The sequence below is a fragment of the Lactuca sativa genome, chromosome 8 (genome assembly GCF_002870075.4).
Source record: "Lactuca sativa cultivar Salinas chromosome 8, Lsat_Salinas_v11, whole genome shotgun sequence".
Lineage (NCBI taxonomy): Eukaryota > Viridiplantae > Streptophyta > Magnoliopsida > Asterales > Asteraceae > Lactuca > Lactuca sativa.
Genome location: NC_056630.2, coordinates 19,626,134 through 19,645,792, shown reverse-complemented (window position 1 = coordinate 19,645,792; position 19,659 = coordinate 19,626,134).

Here is a 19,659-nt window from a genome sequence, read left to right as displayed (position 1 = left end):
TGATTGTACACACATCAACGATTGAGTTGTGATTTAGAGGATCTTGGAGTTTTGAAATATGAAAAACTTTTTGATATGGGATTTGATGATTTGACATTGTGACATTTTGTATTTTTTTTAGACAAATGTGTTTTTGAATTGAAAAAAATGGGTTTGAAATTTCACGTTTTTACAAGTTGGTTTCAGAGCCTTGGTTTGAGGGATTCGGATGCACCTCCGGGTGCGTTTGGACTCAAACTAAGGATTTGAGAGAATTTTTCAAAAGAAATGATTTTTCTAAAATGAGAAAGAGTTTTAAGAGAAAATGAGCTGGAGCGGTGTGTACAATCAGCCAAAGCCTGAACGATGATTTCCCAAAACACCTTACTTTTTTGTTATGCAATACTTATGAGATAGTTTACTAGAACTGCATGCTAGAGGGTAGGATAGGTATTTCATATTCTAGGGCTAGAGTTGCCTAATTTATGATGCCTTAGCCCAGGGAATGCTTCTGATCAGTGTTATCTGTTATTTGCTTGAGTATGTGATGAGTTCTGAGTCAGGAGATCATCTAGCAAGATATGCTTAGATGAGTTTAATAGGGGTATTCTGAGAGAGTAATCTATGATCTATGAGATATAGAGTACTTGTGAATTAGAAACCTAGGAGGAGGACTTGGGGTGACTACAGATGGGGTGTGGAAGGTAGTATTAGGCCCGTACTACTGATAGCACCCGGTCTGCAGGCAATCCAAGTAAGAATCCTTTGGATGCTAAGGAGCAAGTAGGGATGAGTAGTCGAGTGTGTGTATGCTCAAGCGAGTCTCTGATGATTTTTGTGTTTTGTTTCAGAGACATCATGGTAGGTACGCGCCACACCCCAGGGAGCGTTGGAGTTAGCGATGATGAGATTCGTAGGATGATTCATGATGAGGTGGCTGCAGCCATACGAGAGGCTATTCCGGAGATATTTGGGTCTAGCAAGACCACTTTGATTGAGACATTTGATGAGCGATATGCTGTAGTTTCTGAGGCGGCTGTTGTCGCAGCCACTGCAGCGGTCGCTGCTGCGAGGCCACAGGGGGTGACTCGTTGTTGTACCGAGAGTTCAGCAACACGAAGACACCAGAGTTTGATGGGACACATGATCCGATTATTGTGATGAGATTGATTTCTAATATCGAGGGGTGTTTTTACACTTGTTCATACCTAGAGCATTTGAGGGTACGGTTTGCGCTGAACCGACTTCGCTTGGGAGCGAAGGACTGGTGGAAGTTTGTGATGACAAGTTTTACTCCTGCAGAGCACGCTGCATTGACTTGGGAGAGGTTCACTATGATGTTTTGAGATAAGTATGTTCCCCCGATGGAGAGGGAACGGTTAGCCCAGGAGTTTCTGTCCCTCAAGCAGAAGACATAGTCGGCGACTGAGATTACATGGATGTTTCATGAGAGGGAACTGTTTTGCCTCGAGCATGTGTTGACAGAACAGGCGCGTATGAGCCGGTATTTGAGCATTTTGATGAGGGATATTCGTGAGTTCGTGGTGAACTCATCTTATCGGACATTTGTTGAGCTTCAGGCAAATGCTAGGAGGAGGTAGATCGAGTTGGAGACTCAGGCTAGGGAGGATGCAGAGTCTCAGGGGAGAGATCGGAGGCTGGCACAGTCGCAGCCAACAGCTATTCGGGCTAAGCCCTCTGATTCGAGGACTGGGGCCAGAAGGGCCACACTTATGGAAAGTGCAACAAGAGTCAAGAGGGGTCGTGCCGAGCGGGGATTTGCTACAAGTGTGGCAAGGAGGGGCATATGGCAAAGGATTGCCCCAAGGGGTTTGTAGTTTGCTTCCACTGCAACCAGACCGGCCACCGGAAGGTCGAGTGCCCTTAGCTTTATCAGGGACCAGCATAGGGATCAACACCTGTTGCTTTGCGTGCGACTGATAGTCGGCCAGTGAAGGCCGAGGTTCCGAGGGCTAGTAGTAGAGCTTTTCAGCTGACAGCGGAGGAGGTCCGTGCAACACCTGATGTCGCGGCTAGTACATATTTTTTCCTTTTATCTAATTATTTTGAAATTTATTGTGCTTATTTTGTGTTCTATTTAGGTACATTTCTTGAAGGTTTTGTACATGCTTTAGTGTTAGTCGACTCGTGTGTGAGTCGATCCTTTGTGTCCTTAGCTTTTAGTCGTCACATCAGTATCCAACATGAGGCATTGAGTCGACCTTTGAGGGTTTCTATAGCTAACGAGCATGCGGTTTTCTCTACTGATGTGTACCGAGGGTGTATATTGGAGATTTTTGGTGTCAAGTTTCTGATTGATCTGGTACCGATTGCGATGGGGAATGTCTGTGTCATTGTGGGCATGGATTGGTTGAGTCATTTTGGAGCCATGATCGACTACGAGCGTCAGTTGGTGACTATACGAGACCCTAGTGAGGGAGTGCTGACAGTGTATGGTGAGGGTACTAGATTTGGGTCGACCTTCTACTCTACTGTCAGGGCGAGGTAGAGTCTTCAGCCGGGTTGTATGGGTTTTCTAGCATATGTTTCAGATACGCGGGTTGCTACTGAGAGGCCGAGTTCTTCTGCTGAGGTTCCGATAGTGAGAGAGCTTCTAGATATTTTTCCCAAGGAGTGACTAGGTGTGCCTCCTGAGAGGCAATTGGAGTTCCGGATTGATTTGGTTCCGGGAGCAGCGCCTATCGCCAGGGCACCTTATCGCCTTGCACCGCCAGAGATGCAGGAGTTTTCCTCGCAACTCCAGGAGCTGCTGGGGAAGGGGTTTATCAGACCGAGTAGCTTGCTGCAAGGAGCGCCGATCCTTTTTGTCAAGAAAAAGGATGGTTCACACCAAATGTGCATTGTTTATCGGGAGTTGAACAAGGTGACAGTCAAGAACCGTTATCCCCTTCTGATGATCGACGATTTGTTCGATCAGTTGCAGGGGGCGTCTTGGTTCTCCAATATCGATTTGAGGTTGGGATTTCATCAGATGAGAGTCTATGAGGAGGATATCTAGAAGACGAACTTTAGGACTCGTTATAGGCACTACAAGTTCGTGGTGATGCTTTTTGGACTCACCAACGCACCGGCGGCGTTCATGGATCTTATGAACCAGGCGTGCAACTCCATGTTGGATCGATATGTGATCATGTTCATCGATGATATCTTGGTGTATTCAAGATCCAGAGAGCAGCATTTGAGAGAGATTATTGGGATTTTGAGATCGGAGAGGCCATATGCCAAATTCTCGAAGTGTGAATTTTAGTTACGAGAGGTCCAGTTCCTAGGACACCTCGTTAACCATAATGGGATACTGGTCGACCCGGCCAAGATAGATGCAGTTATGCGATGGGAGGTGCTGAGATTCCCATCCGAGATCAGGAGTTTTTTTGGGATTGGCTGGCTACTATCGGAGATTTATCAAAGATTTCTCCAAGATTGTCGTCCCCCTCACCAAGTTGACTCGGAAGGGTGTTACTTTTATTTGGGGTCCCGAGCAGCAGACCTCATTTGAGACACTTCGCCAGAGATTGTGCGAAGCCCCGGTGTTAGCCCTTCATGAGGGGGTGGAGGACTTTGTGGTTTACTGTGATGCATCTATATCATGGATGGGCATGGTGTTGATGCAAATGGGCACATGATAGCATACGCGTCAAGGCAGTTGAAGCCTCATGAGAAGAGATATCCAACCCATGATCTACAGTTGGGGCGGTGGTGTTCACCCTCAAGATATGGGGCCATAATCTGTAAGGAGTTCGGTGCACCATATTCACAGACCACAAAATCTTGAAGTATCTCATGGATCAGCCCAACCTAAACATGAGACATAGGAGATGGTTGGATGTGGTGAAAGACTATGACTGCGAGATCTTGTATCGTCAGGGCAAGGCTAATGTGGTAGTCGGCGCCCTAAGCCATAGATCCAAGGGTGCTCCGATCCATGATATGTGTATGAGGATCGCGGTGATGACTCCCGTATTAGACACCATTCGAGAGGTCCAACTAGAGGCCGTGAGACTAGAGAACCGCAAGAGGGAGCGGGTAACTGGGCAGGTGTATGATTTTGTGACAAGCAGTCATGGGCTTATGACTTTCCGAGGGCGGATTTGGGAGACCTATACAGGCGGAGCTCGGCATATACTGACGTAGGAGGCGTATAGGTCGAGATTCTCGATCCATCATGGGGCCACCAAGATGTATTTGGACCTGAAAAAGGATTAACGGTGACCTTGTATGAAGAGGGATGTGACCTGGAGTTCCAAGTCAGAGATTTTGTACTCCTAAAGGTCTCCCCTTGGAAAGGGGTGATCCGATTCAGGAAACGGGGCAAGCTAGGGCCCCGATACATTGGTCCTTTCAGAGTGACCGCCAAAGTAGGTAGGATAGCTTACCGGCTGGAGCTACCTACAAAGTTGAGTCAGATCCATAACACCTTCCAAGTGTCTCAGCTGAGGAAGTGTGTAGCCGATGAGATGACAGTGGTGCCATTAGAGGACATTCAGGTGGATGCGAGCCTGAATTACATTGAGAGACCAATTGTGATTGTTGATAGAAAGGTGAAGGTTCTAAGGAACAAAGAGATTCCACTGGTTCAGGTCCAATGGCAGCATCATAGAGGGTCCGAGTTGAATTGGGAGCCGGAATCCGAGATGCGGGAGCAATACCCTGAGTTATTTTCGGAGCATGACTTCGAGGGCAAAGTCTGATTCTGGGGAGGGAGAATTGTAACATCCGTACTTCCTGGTATATTCTTTATTTAAGTTTTTGGGAAGGACTATTAAGCGACTCGACAAGTTGGTGCTACAACTTGTCGAGTAGGGTCATGATATGCCATGTGGATTAATAATCTACTCGACGAGTCCGAAGAGCCGACTCACCGAGTAGACGCTGTGAAGAGAAACCCTTAAGGCAGAGCACCAACGTCTGCATGGTCCATTGCAGCTTTTGGAGATTCCCCAGTGGAAGTGGGAATAGATTTCTATGGACTTGATCACCAAGTTACCGAGGACTGCGAGCGGAGTTGATGCGATTTAGGTGATTGTGGACCGACTGACAAAAAGCGCCCATTTCCTCGCCATCAGTGAGAGTTCTTCTACAGATACATTAGCCGAGATTTATGTGAGGGAAGTGGTTACTCGGCATGGAGTGTCGAACTCGATAGTTTCATATCGAGACGTGCGCTTTACTTCCAGATTCTGGAAGAAATTTCATGAGGAGTTGGGTATCCGATTACACTTCAGTACCGCATACCATCCGCAGACCGACCGGCAGAGCGAGCATACGATTCAGACTCTTGAGGACATGCTGCATGCATATGTTATGGATTTTGGAGGATGTTGAGATACTTATCTGCCTTTGGCTGAATTTTCTTACAACAACAACTATCATTCGAGCATTAGTATGCCTCCCTTTGAGCTTCCTTATGGGAGAAGATGTCGGACTCCCATATGTTGGGGAGAAGTGGGGCAGCGATTGATGGGTGGCACTGAGATAGTACTAAAGATGACTGAGCAGATTCAACGGGTATGACGGAGGTTATTGACGACCCAGAGTTGCCAGAAGAGTTATGCGGACAGGAGACGATCCGAGCTGGAGTTCCAGGTCAGAGATTTTGTACTCCTAAAGGTCTCCCCTTGGAAAGGGGTGATCCGATTCAGGAAACGGGGCAAGCTAGGGCCCCGATACATTGGTCCTTTCAGAGTGACCACCAAAGTAGGTAGGGTAGCTTACCGGCTGGAGCTACCTACAAAGTTGAGTCAGATCCATAACACATTCCAAGTGTCTCAGCTGAGGAAGTGTGTAGCCGATGTGATGACAGTGGTGCCATTAGAGGACATTCAGGTGGATGCGAGCCTGAATTACATTGAGAGACCAATTGTGATTGTTGATAGAAAGGTGAAGGTTCTAAGGAACAAAGACATTCCACTGGTTCAGGTCCAATGGCAGCATCATAGAGGGTCCGAGTTGAATTGGTAGCCGGAATCCGAGATGCGGGAGCAATACCCTGAGTTATTTTCGGAGCATGACTTCGAGGGCAAAGTCTGATTCTGGTGAGGGAGAATTGTAACATCCGGACTTCCTGGTATATTCTTTATTTAAGTTTTTGGGAAGGACTATTAAGCGACTCCACAAGTTGGTGCTACAACTCGTCGAGTAGGGTCATGATATGCCATGTGGATTAATGATCTACTCGACGAGTCCGAAGAGCCGACTCACCGAGTAGACGCTGTGAAGAGAAACCCTAAATCCCCAGGTTTAGGGCCTATTTAAGGGCACTTATAGCCTCATTTGCGGCTCACCTTCACTGAGAGTAAACCGTAATCGGCCATTGAGCTTAAAGAGAGAGTTTTGAGATAACTTTGAGTGTTTGGTGCATCTTTTGAAGAGAAGGGAAGGATTCCAAGCCAAAGGGTGAGAAGGAGTTGTTAGATCCGTGGTTATTTCACCTTAGGGCTTCTGGGAAAAGTATAAAGCCTGCACCTTTCTTATTTTGTTGAGTAGATCTCATGATTTTGGGAGTTTAGGGCTTTTTATCCATCTAATATGAGGACCTTGAGTGTTTTGAGTTCATATAGAGGTTTGGACTTTAGATCTGAATGATGTGAGGTCCCTAGAGTCCAAAAGTCCCTGCTTTATTCAGCCATAATAATGCTCTTGAGTGAAAACCCCCTATTAAGGTATGTTTTTTTTGCATTTCAAGCCCCAAGTGCCATGCATGGACTTAAAGCTTGTGACTTAACATGATAAACGAGCCTTAAGAGTGTAGATCTAGAGTTTGGGAAGGTTTTCTGCCTTAAAATCGTCTGAATGAGAAAAGAGTCTGAATGGACTCGCCGAGTCGAGGAGCCGACTCGACGAGTCGGTTAGGGTTTGTCCCGATGATCTACCTATGCTATAACTCGGCGAGTTAGGGGTTAACTTGACCAGTTGAACCTTCATGAAGATTCTGAGGGACGACTGAACTCGACGAGTCAAATGAGTGCACTCGACAAGTCAGGTTAAACTTGGACTGTTGACTCGAGTTGACTTCTGTTGACTTTAGGGTTGGCCAACATGAGTAATAGGGACCATGGAGGGGTAAAATGGTCTTTTACCTATTCCAAGAATTTGAGAAAGAGAGAGAGAGAGAGAGAGAGAGAGAACAACCTTTGTGTAATTGAGTACGAATACAGTATTCATTAGAGATGGTTATCCTATGTATTAGGCGGAGGCTAGTTTGAGATTTCCGAGCACGAGACTTGTACTTACTGGCTTATGAGGTGAGTCTTCTCACTATACTTACCATGAGTGGTATCCTTGTGTGATTGAGATTCCTTATGTGCTTATTTGTGTTATTGTGCTACTTTGCATGTTGCTCTTATGATTTATGCTTACTGTTGTGAACTTATTGAGTTCGGGCCGGAGGGTCCTCCCGAGTAGTGGGACCGGAGGGCCTCCACTGGAACACATTGACCAGAGGGACGTATTGAGTTAGCCTCGAGTGGCTAATGTGATATGTGTGGTATTTTGGGGAACTCGCTAAGCTTTATGCTTACCGTGTTATGTGTTTCAGGTACTTCTACGGATCACGGGAGGGTGTCGGCTTGATTGTACACACTTCAACGATTGAGTTGTGATTTAGAGGATCCTGGAGTTTTGAAATATGAACAGTTTTTGATATGGGATTTAATGATTGGCATGAGTTAAACAGAAAGTATAAAATTGTAAACACTGAATAATCTAACTTTGAAAGTGATGTGTATGGATATAGATAGAGAAACTGAGAATGGAATAGTAAAATGCAGTGAAGTGTGTGCATGTGAAAAAAAAGAACTTTAAGGCAACACTAGTTGACTTATTTAGAGGCGTTGCGGAATATCTTGTTATTACTTACAGATTCATCAAGAAACTAAATTATGTGTATGATTCTTCACTTCGCGTTGTAATGAATTCCCTTGTTGATTATTATTTTTTGAATTCCTTAACATCACATAGAATAACCCGATTTGTACTTACCAATTATGTCTCACCGCTATGCGTATATTTGTGTCTAAGGCCTAGTTACTTCCGAAACCCTAAATACTGAAAATTCTCATAAACTTTTCCCACTTATTTTGAACAACATTCTTTTTTGGCATTCCTAACACATATACCATTTTATTTACTCTTTTTGTTTCAAAAGGTATTGCCATATTCCAAGTGGCACGACTTTAAAGAAAAAATAATCTATATAATAGTTGACCTAAGAATATAACTAGACACTTTTTTTTTGATTTTTTTAATCTTTTATTATAACTCTAACTTTGACAAAGTACACAAGAAAATAATTCTTATCTTTACTTCTATTTGTACTTTAGTTCGTGACTTTCTAAGAAATTCATTGGAGTGCTCGGAATTGCTTAGGTCACTAATGGAGTCCATGACTTTCAATGAAACCCTTTTAAACAATATATCTTCCCATCCATCCAATCTTTTATAATTAGGTGGATAGATATAAATATATCCCCGAGGGGGATACTCATTGAGTCCCAAAGGTTACAGATTGACTCCACTCCTGAACTATAACTTATTGAATATACAGCTAGACTCAAAATGAAAAAATTAAACAGATAAACTTGGAACTTGACTCAATTTGTTTTAACTAAGAGGCTTTTTGTTAGGTATAGATATTTACAAAGAAAAACTTTTTATATCCCTCAAACTATACAAGTTAGCGTTTTTGTCTCATGAGTTCACTAGGATAGGGAAGCCACAAATATAATATAACACATTGGCTTAACTAAACCTTAGAGCTCGCCTCAAATTATCCAACATAACATTAGTACTTGATGTATGCTATAACTCTAATTAGAGTATAACCATGAAGCTTGTTAATGATCACTGAAGTACCAATATTAGTTGTGTACTGAAGCAAACTGAAGAACCACAAAATTTAGTACTTTGAAAAATCATTAAAGTGTAGAGCTACTAACCTTCTTCATTTGCATAGTTGTGATGACAACTTGCATTTTCCTAAAAAAAATAAAAAAAATCCTTTTGGTATTTTCTTTTGTTAAAAGTAAAGAAAAAATATATAAAATAAAAACTTTTTGTAGTTTTCTCTTATGTAAAGTAAAAAAAAGTGAAATCTTTTTGGGGGTTTTCTTTTGTGGAAAATAAAGTAAAAATACAATAAAGAAGAAATAAAATATTTTTTGGAGTTTTCATAAAAAAATTGAGGAAGAAAATTTTCAAATGCCTAGAGAATCTGGATTAAGCATGCCAAGTCGTCTTAGAAAGTGTAAGAACTTGGATTCATCCAGAGCTTTCGTGAACACATCTGTAGTCTCTTCTTCTCTAGGAACAAAATGAAGCTCAATATGACCTTTATGAATATTATCTTTTAGGAAGTGGTACCTGATATCGATGTGCTTGGTCACTGAGTGGTTGACTGGATTGTGAGAGATTGCAATTGCACTCTTAGAGTCACAATAAATTGGGATCTGTTGCATTTTGAATCCATAATCTCTCAGTTGTGTTTACATCCAAAGCACTTGAGAACAACAACTGGCAGCAACAACATATTCAGCTTCAACAGTAGAGGTTGAAACACATGTTTGCTTCTTTGAGGTCCAAACTGACCAATCTGCCTTCTAAGAATTGACAGCTACCAGAAGTGCTCTTTCTGTTGAGCTTGCATCCTCCATAATTTGAGTCAGTAAAGGATTGGAGATAGAAGTTGCCTTTAGCAGGATAGAATAGACCCAGAGATGTAGTTCCCTTAAGATATTTGAAAATTCATTTAATTGCTATGAGATGAGATTCCTTGGGATTGGCTTGAAAGCGCGCACACAGACATGTTGAAAATATGATGTCTGGTCGACTAACTGTAAGGTATAGTAATGAGCCAATCATACCTCTGTAGTGTTTCTGATCTACATATTTTCCATCAAGGTCTGAATCAAGCTTGTAGGAAGTAGACATTGGTGTCTTTATAGTTGATGTGTTCTCCATGGAGTATCTCTTCAACATATTTTTGATATACTTCTCTTGACCAATGAAGATTCCCTTAGGAGATTGACGAACTTGTAGACCTAGGAAATAGTTGAGCTCACCCATCATACTCATTCTAAATTTTCTTTTCATCAACTCAGTAAACTCATCACTAAGGTCTTTGTTGGTTGAACTGAATATGATGTCGTCAAAATAGATTTGCACGACGATCAGATGGTTTTTATGGATTTTCCTAAAGATAGTGGGATTGATAGAACCTCTTTGAAATTTAGAGTCTTCCAAAAATTTGGACAGTGTTCCATACCATGCTCTTAGGGCTTGCTTCAATTCATAAACAGCCTTTTGAAGCTTATAGCAGTGGTTGGGGAACTTTGGATCTTCGAAACCAGGAGGTTGTTGAACATAGACATCCCTATCAATTTTACCATTCAATGCACACTGCACATCCATTTGGTAGACTTTAAAGCTCTTGTGTACAGCAAAGCCAAGAAAATCCTAATGGCTTCTATTCTTGTAACAGGTGCAAAGGTTTCATCATAATCTATGCCTTCTTGTTGCGAGTACCCTTTGACAACCAGTCTAGATTTGTTCATGATGATGACTCCATCTTCATCACTTTTGTTCCTGTAGACCCATCTTGAACCAACAACTGATACTCTTTCTGGTGTTTGCATTAGGTCCCACATGTTCTTGTGTTCAAATTCAACTAACTCTTCTTGCATTGCTTTTACCTAATTTGCGTCTTTTAGGGGCTATTTGATTCCTTTATGCTCTATCATGGATAGAAAGCTGCATATAGACATTCATTCTTGGTTACTAAATGAGTCACTACTCTAGAATCTAGATCACCTATGATTTGATCGGCTAGATGATCTTTTTTCCATTTTGTGAGGCGAGCTTCCTTAAGGATTTGAGGAGTGCAAACTACCTTATATTGTTCTCTTGGATGAGGAGGGTAGTCAGAATTGATTGTACCTTCAAAAAGACCGTATTGGAAGAGTCCAAAACTACTTGAAACAGGTGGTTCCCTCTCAACTGTTGCATGCTTGAATTCGACAGACGGAGTGGATGTGAAGGAACTTGAAGGACTGGAACCATCAGTGGGGTTCCCCCTGAAATCATGGACTGGATGGTTGGTAGGATTATTAAGTACCTTTAAGAATGGAAACATTCAGAGATGGTTCACCCTCAAAACATGTAGTGATTGGTGTTATGACTGGTCCAGATTGATGATGGGAGGTTGGAGTTGATGGTGCAGAAGGTTCTAAGGGACTTTTAGGGATAGAATCATTTGAAGATGGTTCCCCCTCAACAGATGCTTTGGTGGAACTTGAGTCTTTTGATGGCAGATGAGGTTGACAGGCATCAGGAGAAGTTGTTTGTGTGAGCTTTTTTGATTCTAGGGCAGAAGGTTGAGTTGGAAAGAGGAAATGAAAATCAACTTCAATAGCATGGACTAGAGTAGAAGCATTAGCAGATGATGGTTGGTTCATTTTGTCAAATGGTACTACCATTTAAGGACCAAAGTGGTTTTGATCTAGAACCCTTACATAAGTTTCATAAAAAATGACAACACTGCTTTCCTCTATCACCCTGGTTCTTTTGTTCAGAACTCTATAGGTTGCATCATGAAGGTAATATCCAAGAAAGAGACCTTCATTAGCCTTGGTTGAAAATTTCCCTAGTTGATCCCTATTGTTCTTGATGTAGCAACGAAAACCAAAAATGTGAAAGAATTTGACGTTGGGCTTCCTCTTTTTCATGCTTCATAGGGAGTGACTTCAATCTTGTTGTTGATTAGGGGTCTATTTTGAGTGAAACAAACGGCTACAGTGGCTCCGGCCCAGAAGTATTGCGGTAGGTTTGCGAAGATCAACATGGATCAAAGAAGCTTCACATAGTGTCTGGTTCTTCCTTTCAACTACACCATTTTGTTATGGAGTGTAGGGTGCAGAAAAGTTGTGCTCAATGCCTTAGGCTACAAGAAAGCTATCTAAGATGTGGTTCTTGAATTCGCCACCATTGTCACTTCTCAGTCTTCTAAGTGGCTTGCCTACCCTAACTTCTATGTAGCGAATGAAGTTGATTAGCTTATTGGTGGTTTCAGATTTGTTTCACAGAAAGTACACCTAAGTGAATTTGGTATGGTTATCCACAATCACAACAATGTATTTCTTACCACTTAAGCTAGGAACTGTCTGGGACCACACAGATCAATATGTATAAGTTGAAGAGGTTCAGATACATTGTGTTCTGTTATACTTCTGTGAGGAGATTTGGAAATTTTTCCTTGTTCACAGGTAGCACAAAGTATATGATTGTCAAGTTTTAACAATGGTAGTCCTTTCACAAGATCCTTTCCAATGAGTTTGTTGATATAACCAAAGTTGAAGTGAGAGAGTCTTCTATGCCACAACCAACTAATGTCAGAGGCAGCTTTGGAAAGAAGACAAATATATTGGGTTCCCTCAATTAGTTCAATATCAAGAGGATACATGTTCCCATTTCATGGGGAATCAACAAGGATGCGCTTGTTGGTATCCATAATCGAACTCTTGGTTTTGTTGAACAAAACCTCATGATCATTGTCACACACTTGTGCAACACTAATAAGGTTATGTTTAAGACCGTCTACATACGCTACACGCTTAACGGTAAAGTTTCCTATTTGAAATGTTTCCATGTCCCATAACTTCTCCCTTTATGTTGTTCCCAAAAGCAGGCGTTGTGATCTTGAAATCTCTGAGATATCCTTTGTGCCCGGTCATGTGCCTGGAGCATCCACTGTCAATGTGCCATGTATCATCATGTGGTACCCCGACACAAAAAGCCTGCAATTAGAGAGAAGGTTTAGGTACCCATGTTTGTTTGGGTCCTTGAGTGTTAGCTTCCTTCATACTTGTGGGAATTGGGACAATCTTTTCATGTTTTGAATTAACCTCTTTAGGTTTTGTTTGGTTTTTAGTGACCTTAGTTTTAGACTTCTTAGAGGTCTTCTATTGACGTTTGGTTTGTTGGAAAAATGGAGAGTTGGTGAACTGAGTAGGAATTCCTAGAGAAGGAAATCCATAGTTCACAGGCATTCGAAATTGATAAAACATGGGAAACTGGGTATTTCCCCCGAATCGATTGATCATTGGAAACCCAGAGTTTCCCCTAAACATGTGATTCCCTCCTATGGACGGAGAAAAACCACAATATGGCGCAAGATAGAATTCATAGGGTAGTTACTATTTTGATACATGAAAGGTTTGGTTTGAACAGGTCTTGGTCTCATCATTTCAGACAAATCAGGAAGATTGTTAGGTCTAAAATTATTCTGATAGTGAATTCCAGTTTGGTTTCGAAATCCAGAATTTGAGAAACCATGATTGGAAGGAGAGGTTCTTTGAGTCCTTGAAGTTTTGGCAGGACTGGTACGCATGGTCTTCCCTTGGCTTGGCATATCCTTAGGTACTCTCTTGGTCTTCCTATCCTTGTCATTATTTGTAGTCTTAACCAGTTTCAGTTTTGAAGGATGGACTACAGTTGAACCTTGTTCTTTAGAGATATCAATTTTCTCTTTTCCCTTGTCTTTAGAGACATTATTTGGCTTTACAATTGTCTCCTATTATTTAGGACTGGGTGAAGAGATTTTGATTAGAACAAAAGGTCTCTCGAGTATTTTAACAACAATTTTCTCATTACTCACAGTCTTCAAGGTTTCATCCTTGTTGACTGGAATTGGAGACTTCCCAGTCTGTTTTTTCTTAGAATATTTACATCCTAATTCCTTTGTTCTGGAGATAGAAGCATTAAGAGATGGGAATGTTTCTTGACCGAGGAATTCATTGGGTTCAGTCTTGGAATATCTTATTGGCTCGTATGATTTGGATTTTTTATCACTAGATTTAGAGTTAGGGATATTTGATTTTTCAGAAGTGGCATCTTTTGAATTGAAACTTTCCATGGTGGGACATTCAAGAGAAAATTCTACTGGGGAGTCAAACTTAGAGTCCAATTCTGGAAGATCATGGGGTGATTTGTCTTCTAACGGGATGCTTGAGGATGAAGTGGCAATTACATCAGGACTTCAAGTTACCACCTATTCAGGATCCTTATTGTTTCCAGTGAAGCGACTTGGATCACATGGTAACAACTCTGGTTGAGTATTGAGACCCATGATTTCCTTATTCATTTCATCATAACTAAGACCATATTTGATCCACGATGGTTTTGGTCCCCTAAGAATAGCATGTGAATTTTGTTCAAGAAGGGTTTTGGTTGCTTTATAACTACTGATTTTTTATTGATTTGGGCATTCATCTCATGATTGTCTTTTGCAATAATGTCACGTTGATTCAATACAATTTCATATTGTTCAACTGACGTAATATGTGCCTCAATTTTGATTGCAATGTCATTTTCTAACTTAGCCATACTACATATCAATTCTTCAAGTCTGAACTGAGTTTCGGTCAGTTCATCTTTATAGTAACTGACACGGTATTCGACATTGGTGACATATTCTTCGATTATTTCAGAAATATGGTCAATGTCATCAAGAAAAGGCTCAATAGTTAAATGATTATCACGAAGCATAAAATGTACCTTTTCAACAACTTGTTGATGGAGAGGAGAAGGCTCTTTGTCATCATCAGCCATAAAGCAGAAGTAGTTTTTGTAGGCTTCTGTTTCTTCTTCTTGATCCACTTCATTATCTATTTCCCAAACTTCCAGATTTGGAGTTTCCATGATCATGAAAGCTTTGTATTTTAACTGCTTCTTGCTCTACTCTGCCTTTTGAAGGTAGTATGCTACGTATTTGACCTTCTTGGTTTTCATTTTGCAATTCTTGGCAAAGTGATTTTCACCTTGACAGTTGTGGCACTGATTACTTCATTATCGTCATGGGAATTCAACTTATTATCCTGAACCCTTGTGTTCAACCTCTGAGAATTGTAACTTTCAGAATTTTAATTCTGAGATTTGATGGTTTGTTGACTTTTGCTTCATCCAATGAAGTTTCCAGAGTTCTGATGATAGTGTTGGGGTTGCTGATAACTTTGTGCTCTAAAGTTACCAGTTGTCTTGTTCACAAACTTCTTGAAGTTTGGATTGAACTTGGTCAGGAGTGCCATACATTCTTCATACTCCTTTTCCTCATTGATTTTATGATATTCCATTGTGGTTCCAATGAAAGCTTGATGATTAGCCATGTACCCATTTGTGATCTGAAGAGGTTGTTGAGTTGGCATGTAAGGATTTCGGTTGTACTGTTGAGTCATAATCGAACTTTGATAAGGGTGTGCTCCATATCCTTGGTTGGCAAACTGATCAGCAAAGTGGTTTGGGATTAGATTTTGACGTGCAATCAAGTTTTGTGAATGATTTGTCATGGGTGTTGAATTTCCAGGGCAAGTCCTTGATTATCAAAGGGAGTTGCATGAGCTAGCTTGTTTACTTTCGGCTCATGTTGTTGTTTTTTAGCATACAAATCAAACAAAGACATGGTGTCTAGATTAGTTGTAGTTTGCAGTATGATCATGTGCAGTGTATCCCATTTTGGAGATAGACTGTTCAACAATTTCATATTGAAATCCTCTTGTAATCTTTCTCCTTTGAGCTTCTTCACCGTGTTGAGAACAATGTTGTACCTAGAATATGGATCAAATAGAGTTTAATGAGGTAACATATTGAAGTTTTCCAGGTCTGTCAATGTGGCTTTCTTCATGTTTGCAAGGATCTTGTCGGTTCCCTCAAACTGTTTCTTGAGTGCATTCCAGACGTTGAAGGGTGAACTCTTGTCTTCATCAGGAATTTGCTCATAGATGTCATGAGGAATTCCAGATAAGAGCTCTTGCATTGCCTTAGCCTCAGACTTCTTGATTTTCCTATCACGAAGTTGAGCAGTAGAGGAAACAGATCCAGAGATAACTATGGAGGTTTCAGGAGAGACATCGGCTTCAGGAGCTTTGATGCCCTTCAAAAATTCTGGAGTATGTTTCTCAGTGGAGATGAAGGTCTAAATTTCAGAGTCGTGACCTTCCAGGTAGTACTTCATGCGATCTGCCCATGAAGTGCATTCAATAGGCACAAGGATAGGTGCACGATTTTGTGCTCCAAGACTATTTGCAACTGAAACTAAATAAGGAACATTTTGGTTTTGATTCACACTTGCCATTGAGAACAGGTGATACCGGTTTGAAACTTGAAAAAGTGTTTTTTGTGAAAAAAAATTCTAAGTCTCAAAGTCGATCACTCGAGCTCTGATACCAACTGAAGAAATGAGAAGAATTCAGTAAACCTAGACTAGAATAGTCCAAGTATTAAAATACTGAAACAGAGTTTCAGAATCATCAAGTGGAAAGTAGTGCGGAAAATAAAGAGTTGTGGATCAATCAAATTAATAGAAAAACATTTTTTAGACTTAAGATCAATGATTCAAATGTGTCTCATATTCATGAAGATTCAATTATAAGTGTTTGAATATAAAACACACTAAAACTCTCAAGTGCCTCTCTAAAGACTAGTCTAAGCATCAATTGTGAAGAATGAGCAGGAATGATCAGAAAAGAGCAACTTTATAATGTATCCCAAGGGGCCTATTTATAGGCTTTAGAAAATCCCAACCAATCAGATGCTGACATGTCATCATGACTTAGTCATCAGTTGACACCTTTGCCCTACTTAACAGAGAATGGATGGAATCTTCCAATTTCATTAGTATTCCTTTAGGGTTCCATCTAAGTTATGAGTCTTCACAATTCTTGAGCTTTAATGATCAACATTGAACATGTGATGAGCAAAATAAGCATCATGTTGCTCAATTGTCTTCTTAGATGTCATCAACTTCCATGTTGTTGACCAAGTTGAGTTGTTTCTTGAATGTAGGAATGTATATTGAACTTGAAGATGTACGACTACTTGTTCATGATGGACCATGAACGAATTACATGTGCCATTGAGTACTTGGACATGCCTTCATTGTACATGATGAGCCATGTGTAACCTTGTTGATCCATTAATGTGATCATGTTGATCCATTTATTTTAGTTGAGCCACCAAGTATTTATGTTGATCCATCGACCTCTTGTTGAGCCATAGAGTTGTGGATAATCCAACAATGTATCTAATGAGCCATAAATATTCCAGATGATCCAGCAATATCTTGATGCTCCACATATGATCTAGATGTGCCATCTGAGATCATGATAGTCCAACTTGCATTCTTCAAGTGCTCCATGTTCAGCAAATGCTCCATATCAACAACAACTGCTCCACTATATGATTCTTCAAACACATGTTGAATCTTTGGGATCTTTCCAACCTGAAACATTCTGATGATGTTTGTTATAGATATATATAAAAGGACTCAACTTATTTCAAGTGACAATCACATACAAATATTTTCCAACAATCACTCCTGTAACGCCCTGTTCTGAATCATTTCCTATTTTGAAGTTGTGGCTCGAAGGTCGATCATTATAAGGATTATGGATTTTGATAAGGTAAGATATAGGCCCATTTGGTGTGGGTGATGTATTAGAAGTCATTCGGGTGTTCTGTTCGTGTTTTGGAGCCTAGGGGTATTTCGGTAAAGTAGCAGTTCAGGATTTTGGAGAAAATTAATTTTTGTTAGAAAGGTTTTAAGAAAGGTATGATTTAATAAAAGATTAGGGCTTCTCGTTACCTTCCCGTGGATATAAGGATCGCCGGAATCGGGCTTAGAACGAACAAGTTATGGTCTATTGAAGTTTCATGGTTTTCAGGCTTAGCCGAGTAAGCGGGGCGTACACAAAGAGTACGTGGGGCGTACTAGCGAACAAGGGATGGTCACACATGCTCCCAAGAGTACGCTGGGCGTACTGACCAGGATGGTCACGAATGCTCCCAGGAGTACGCTGGGCATACCATATGTACGCTGGGGAAGTGGACAGGGCAGTAGCTAATAATTTCATTCGGGCAGCGTCTGCATTCGAGGTGAGTCTCCTCACCATACCAATGGGTCGAAGGCACCAAGACTGGCCCATTTTATGATATGTGATACACCAGCTTTAGTAGAGATATTTGGTATGATAGTTAGCTTTAGGCTAAGTGGTATGCTAGTGATTATATGATATTTGCATGGAAGACCCCAGGGGGAGCCCGTGGCAGTTGGATATTAGACCATGTGGGGGAGCCCATGGCATTCCTAGGTAAAGACCATGTGGGGGAGCCCATGACATAATGGTATAAGACCCTGGGGGAGCCCATGGCATCCTTATATGTTTATGTATGTGTTATGTAGTATGACAGAAACTTCTATGATATATGATATGCTAGTTGATTATGTGGTTAATGCATAGAAGACCCAGGGGAGCCTGTGGCAGTTGAGCCCGTGGCAGTTGGATATATGACCATTTGGGGGAGCCCATGACATTCCTAGGTAAAGACCATAGGGGAGCCCATGGCACATAGGCGTAAGACCATGTGGGGGAGCCCACGGCATCCTGGAGTAAGACCCTGGGGGGAGCCCACAACATGCTTTTATGTTTATATGCATTGTTTATGTGATATGTAGTATACTAGTTGTTTATATAGTATATGTTATACTAGTTGTTTATGTGATGTGTGACATGCTAGTTGCCTTTTTGATACTTGCATGGAAGACCCCGAGGGGAGCCCATGGCAGTGGATATAAGACCATGTGGGGGAGCCCATGGCATTCCTAGGTAAAGACCATGTGGGCCCATGACATGAAAGTATAAGACCCTGGGGGGAGCCCACAACATCCTTATATGTCTATATGCATGGATTATGTGATTATTATGGTTTATGTGGCGTATATAGCTAATACGGATTATGTAACTATGTGGATTGTGCGGGTATGCTCTGGGGAACTCACTAAGCTTCGTGCTTTCAATTTTCTTTATGGTTTCATGTATCATCATTTTGGAAAGGAAGGGCTCAACTTGATCGCAATGCACACATTTGTGTTTTCCACAATATATGATTTTGGGACGAACTCTAATGAATGTTTTTAATTAATTATGTTTTTGGAATGTTTGGATTTAAAGATATATGTGTTTTAACTGTATTAAAAATGAATTTTTTAGCCTTGATTTTTGGGTCGTTACAGGTTGGTATCTGTAACGCTCGTGTTTTAGGCTAGGCATTAATGATGATGTAATAGTTTAGGTCAACCTTTGTAACTTATTTTGAAATAATAAAGATCTATTATTTGATTATTATGTGTTTATTTCTTAATTATTATGATTTAATAAGTTAAGAATAAAAATAAGCGTCGAAAATAAATGTTAGATAAACCCTATATCTATGAAAAAATTTGTAGTGGTTGAAATAAGGATTCCAGAGATATAAAGAATACTGAAAACCGAGTTATAACAAAGAAGTTATGACCTGTCAAAGTTTCGCGACAGAACCGACACGACACTGTGTGATGTAAAAACTGAATTAACGATAAAATGTTTTTTAGCCTTAGTGATCTAAATGAAAGTCGTAGTATACATTAAACCAAGAGTGTGCATAATAAGAATGTCCAAATCTGACTTCGTATGAGGAAGTTATGAATTTTCTTAGATATGGTATAGGAGTATGTAGCCCGAAAGTCGAATTTTAAATCGAGTGATTTTTATCCGAAACAACCTAAACGAGAATCGAAGATCTTGTTAATAGTAGTTCAACGGTAAAAAGACAGACAAAAACGGACGTCGGATGAAGAAG